Source organism: Suricata suricatta, chromosome 6, assembly GCF_006229205.1.
Source record: "Suricata suricatta isolate VVHF042 chromosome 6, meerkat_22Aug2017_6uvM2_HiC, whole genome shotgun sequence".
Taxonomy (NCBI): domain Eukaryota; kingdom Metazoa; phylum Chordata; class Mammalia; order Carnivora; family Herpestidae; genus Suricata; species Suricata suricatta.
In genome coordinates, this window is record NC_043705.1 from 84,249,857 (window position 1) to 84,255,970 (window position 6,114).

The following is a 6,114-nucleotide window of genomic DNA, read 5'->3' on the forward strand; positions in this document are numbered from 1 at the left end:
AGAGGCCTGCATTTCTTATTGCAGCTGAAGGGAATGGCAAACACAACAGGCAATGGAGGGGCAGGCTGAGCCTTTGCATGGCCACCTCGATGACGGCTGGCTCCCCAGTGCTTCCACCCCAACTGTGGTGGCTTTGGCAGGCTGTGAAGAGGAGTCTTCATGTAGCAGGGATTCAGTATTGATTGCATTTAGATAATCCCTAGCCAAATATCATCTCCTGTAAGGGGTCTAGGTATCCCGACTTCAAGCTGAGCAACCATACTTTGTGAGGGCTCAAACTGGCTGCCAGTGAAGGAAATGGTGAGTCCGAGAACCTCAGAGAGAGGACCCAACATCTCAGACAAAGACTTTAGACCAGTAGTTTTCAAACTGCAGGTCTATAACCTATCTAAGGGTTACAAAATCACGTTAGTGGATGTTGACATGTTTTTTTAATGAGCTAGAGAAATATATTACATATATATTGTATAACACAACATATTATATATCATATAATATATATATTATAAGCTTCAGAAAACTGTTTCATTTGTGAATGTATGTTTTTTCAGGGGTATAGTATAAAGTGAGTGTGTGTCTGTTTGTGTATCTGGCTAAAATATACTGCCTGAGGGGGAAGATAACTTAAATTTAGAATTATTACCCTGACACTCAACCTAGAAGCCTTACTTTTGCTTTCCTTTCTTTTGATCAGGAAAAGCTTGAAGCATCTCTCTTATCCCTTTCCATTTCACTCATCTTGTATTCACTAGACTTGGGGTGATCAAGGAGACTGCATCTTATTCATCTTATTTTTGTTCCTTCTATGCCCCTTCTCCCTTCCATTTGGTGACATGGGTGGGCTAAGAAGGCTGGACTCCTCCATTTCTCTCTCCCAGCAGGCAAAATAATCAAGAGGGAGCTAGGCTCTGGTTCTGGGAAGGGATTGGAACAGGCTTCTTATCTAAGATAGGTGGGGCCAATAAAGAAATTACTAGATATCTCATTTGGATCCTCAAATACAAGGAATGAGGCAGAAATCCAAAGCCAATGTGCAGAGGCAAACAGTGTGAAACATAAGGGTGAAGGAGGAAGGGTTGACCTTGCAGTGTCGAAATGGGAGGGCAGGAGGCAAAGGGAAGAATCCCCAAAATGAGGAACATCCAAAGCATGATTTGAAAATGAAAAGAGCTAAAACATACCAACTACTACCTTATCTACCAATTTATATATTTTAATGTGCCAAAAGGAGATGTAGGGGGTATGGATTACAAGAGTGTATCCATTTCCAAATTATATAGCTAAAAATTGTGCATTTATGATAATGCAAACTGGTGTAGCCACTCTGGAAAACAGTGTGGAGGTGACTCAAAAAATAAAAAATAGAACTACACTACAACCCAGCAATTGCACCACTAGGTATTTATCCAAGGGATACAGGTGTGCTGTTTCAAAGGGACACATGCACCCCGATGTTTATAGCAGCACTATCAACAATGGCCAAAGTATGGAAAGAGCCCAAACGTCCATCGGTGGATGAATGGATAAAAAAAATGAATGTGTATATTATATGCACACACAGTGGAGTATTACGTGGAAATCAATGAAGAATGAAATCTTGCCATTTGCCACTACGTGGATGGAACTAGAGGGTATCATGCTAAGTGAAATTAGTCAGTCAGAGAAAAACAAATATCATATGACTTCACTCACATGAGGACTTTAAGATACAAAACAGATGAGCATAAGGGAAGGGAAGCAAAAAAATATAAAAACAGGGAGGAGGACAAAACATAAGAGACTCTTAAATATAGAAAACAGAGGGTTGCTGGAGGGGTTTTGGGAGGGGGGATGGACTAAATGAGTAAGAGGCTTAAGGAATCTACTTCTGAAATCATTGTTGCACCATGTGCTAACTAACAGATGTAAATTATAAAAATAAATAAGTTATAGGAAAATAAAAATTAAAAATATGCATTTCAACATACATATATTTTAATTTTAAAAATGGCAATAATTAAGAGTGGGAAGTGTGTAAAGGTACAAGTAGATCAAGAATGGCAGGTTGATGGGGCATCTGGGTGGCTCAGTTGGTTGGGGGTCTGACTCTTGATTTCAGTTTAAATCACAATACCACAGTTCATTAATTCGAGCCCCGCATCAGGCCTCATGCTGAGTGTGGGGACTGCTAGGGATTCTCTTTCTTTTTCCCCTCTCTCTCCCTCTCTTTCTCTCTCTCAAAATAAATAAATAAACGTTTTTAAATGTTTAAAAAAAGAGAAGGGCATATTGTTGAAGCTGTATGATAGGTACATGGGGATTCATTAAGTTCTATTGACTTTGCATGTAAAATTTTTCCACAATGCCTCAAAATGTCGTTAATACTACTCCTTGTTATTAATCTGCCCATAGGCAATATTGCCTTTTCTCCATAACCTCTAACCAACATGGAAACAATGAATTGACTATACTGTTTCCACATTCTTGGCTGCTTCCAACAGCCAAGTCCTGAAGTTGCACTAGACCAGATGGTCCAGGAGCGGCCTATCTGCTGTAGTCACACCAGGAAATCAGAAGGGATCTAAGAGATAGAGACAGTAGCTTTGTGTATGAAATGTGTATTAAATCCAGTATTTCTCCAATGACCCCACAGAGCTCTGTGATGTCAGACCTTCTCAGGATCCTGTAAAGCTAGAAGAGACTCATGCTTATTATTTCATTGCATTGGTAATTAAGGCAACAAGACTTGTGTCTACCTGGAAAGTGACTGACATTCTGAATTATGAATAGAGTAGGTGAGGTGGCAACAGCTGGCAATTCAAAATGTGTGGTTTGCTTTAAGAGGAAGTCACAAACTAACCTTTGAGGCCTAACACAGCATGAAACCCATAGAATTACTTGCTTATGGCTCCGAAATGAAAGGCTTGCTGGTGAGGAAATGGCCCCCTCATCTACCTCCTCATTAACAGGTCCAGAGAGAGGGTGTGCTGCCGGAGGCTGGTCTTGATATCTAAAGACATGAGGCAGACTGGAGCACTGACATGAAACGGTATATTAGAAAGGTGTTCTAATGTTGCATCTTGAACTATACTTCAACTATGCAGTATTGGGCCATCCACCCAGCTAAGCTATACTTTAATTTCTTCAGCTATAACATGATCTGGCTGATATTTCTAAACTTCTATTATTTATTTGTCAGAAAGTTTCATTCACCCATTATTGGCAAGCTATCAGTAAAGTAGAATTGCCCTTGACTCATGTGTCACCTATTTCTTGACAAGGGTCAGTCTCACAACCAGAGAGAATAGTGACTACTTTGTGGTGATTTAGGGCATAATGAGAAGAAATCCCAAGTTTACAAACTCCTCACTAGCTATAGACAGCATTTCCTGAAACTACACTAGATTTTCTTCTTTGCATTTTGGAGGTTCCTTTTTAAGGCTCCCTATTAAATGCCCCTGGAAGACTACTCAGTCCTTAGCACTCATTTAAAACTTTGTAGAAAGAGTCCATTAGATAGATAGGTCTTGTGGGTAGTAGAAGGGATTGAAGAAGAGTTTGAAGGCACTGATGTGAATCTAGTGCACTTCTTGGGCTCCACCACCCCAAGTGGCGGGCCAGTTGTTGCAGGAAATGAAATATGAAAGGATTAAGATTAGGGAATAGTTTGAGGAGACTTGAATCAGTAGCAGTCCACATGAATTTTAGCACATGATTCCGAAGTCCCTTACATATGTGTTAAGTACTGAATGTTTGTGTCTCCGCCCCACTCCCAAAATCTACATGTTGAACCCGTAAGCCCCAGTGAGATAGTATTTGGAGACAAGGCCTTTGGGAAGTAATTAGAGCTAGATGAGGCTGTGAGAGTCCCCACAATGGGATTAGTGCCTTACTAGAGGAGACACAAAAGAGCTTGCTCTCTCCCCCTTGGCCACACACACACTCCAAAGAAAGTTCATATGAACACGCAGCAAGAAGGCGACTATCTATAATCCAGGAAGAGAGCTCTCACCAGAACTGGATGATGCCAGCCACTGATGTGGGACTTCCCAGCCTCCAGAACTGTGAGAAAATAAACTTCGGTTGTTTAAGCCACCCAGTCTGTGGGTATTTTGGCACAGCAGCCTTTTAATCACATGGCCCTCTTCCCTTCCAGTGTTGGCCATGAGTCAATTTGCCAAATCAGGCATGAAAGAAATGTCCCCAAAACATCTGGCAAGGGAATATTCTTAAACATTATTCCTCTCCCAGAGACTACCAGGCTGGTGCTGTTTTTAGATGAATCCAGTGCACTTCTCAGGCTCCAAGAAGTTTTCTGACTACTTTTGGAAGATCCAGTCAGACAAGGTGGTTGCATTTCCTCCAGGAACCTCTCTCTTGACCTATCCCACATGAGAAATAGGTTTACCTATTTGCAAGGTGCTGGAAAAGTTGGAAAGACTTTTAATGATTTTTTTAAAAAATTTATCAGCAGTTTCAAACATACTCCAAAGTAGAGAGAATAGTACAAAAAGCATCCATATAGTCACCACTCTGATTCAGTGATTGCCTGTGAAGATTTTAAAGGAAAATGCCAGTGAGAGACAAAGCATTATATCTACAAAGTACTAAATGTTTCATGGGGGAACTAAACTCATTATTTTGTGGGATATAAATACACTGTGGAGCTATAGGAGAATGAGTCTAATCCTTCCTCAACTGTATGCAAGGGTAAATCTGACCTAAGCTTTAAAACTGGATCCTTGGGGCGTCTGGGTGACTCAGTTAAGCATCCAATTTCTGCTCACATCATTATCTCAGTGTTTGTGAGTTAAAGTCCCACATTGGGTGAGCTCAAGCACCGCTTTGAGCTCCATGCTGAAAGTACAGAGACTGTATGGGATTCTCTCTCTCTCTCTCTCTCTCTCTCTCTCTCTCTCTCCCCCTCAGTCACTTGCACCCTCTCTCTCTCCCTCTCTCTCTCTCTCTCTCAAAAAAAGGAAATAAACTTTTAAAATAAAGCTGGATTCTTTAACAACAAATGAACAAAGGAAAAGAGAAAGAGAGAGTAACCAAGAAACAGATTCAATTCTTAACTATAGAGAACATACCGATGGTTACCAGACGGGAGGCGGGTGCAGGGATGGGTTCAATAGATGATGGGATGAAGGAGTGCACGCCTCATGATGAGCCCTGGGTGACACATGGAAGTATTGAACCACTACATTGTACACCTGAAACTCATACAGCACTGTATATTAATTATACTGGAAGTAAAATTAAAAACTTAATAAAAAAATAAAAACTAGATTCTTTAATAAAATGGAAACATTCAATATTCAGGGATAAACCTTTTTTTCTTTCAGCGGGTTTTTTTTTTCTGTTTTCTTCTCTTCAGAGGGCCCCAGGAAGGGGTTCCCAGGAGAGGGCTCCATGGACAGACAGACTCCCCTTCTTCATATCCAAGTCCTTCTTAGAAGTCTCCTGAAGGAGAAACCTAGGGGCATCACACCTCCAACCCTACTGCATCCTCTTATAGACCCCCATCTGATTCTTTCTACAAACACAGTTGAATCTTAAAGTGTCATAATTTCCACACTTGATTTTTAAAGCCTACCCTTGACTAGCATCCTAACAGCATGGTTTCCTTGAAGTTCTACAAGGACATATTTATGTCACCTCTATCTTTAAATCCATAAAGTGGTTCCAATTCCAGGGGAAGTAAATTTTCTCTGCTACCAGACCATAGACTAGACTCCCATGGCTCACATGAGGATCACTGCTTTCTTCCTTGCTTCCTTCCAGCTACCTCTTCATGTTCCCAGTGGGTGATCTTCAGGGCTATGACATGATACTTTCTCTTCTCTACCAACCCTGTAATTAGAAAGTTATTCCTGTGACCCTTTCCAAACCCCTTCTTTCCCATTTACTGGACGTCCCTTTAAAACTACATTTACTAGCCTATGAACAAGTAATATATTGTATGATTTATCTTGAATGTATCATAGATAAGCTGCTATATAACGATTGCCACTTCAGATAGCTGTGAAATTAGGTGATTAACTAGTTGTTACTTAACCTTCTAATTTCTGTATAAGTCTAATTACATGAAACAGAAGTTGGTGTTTTGATTTTTTACTTTGCTTTTCTGTTTTG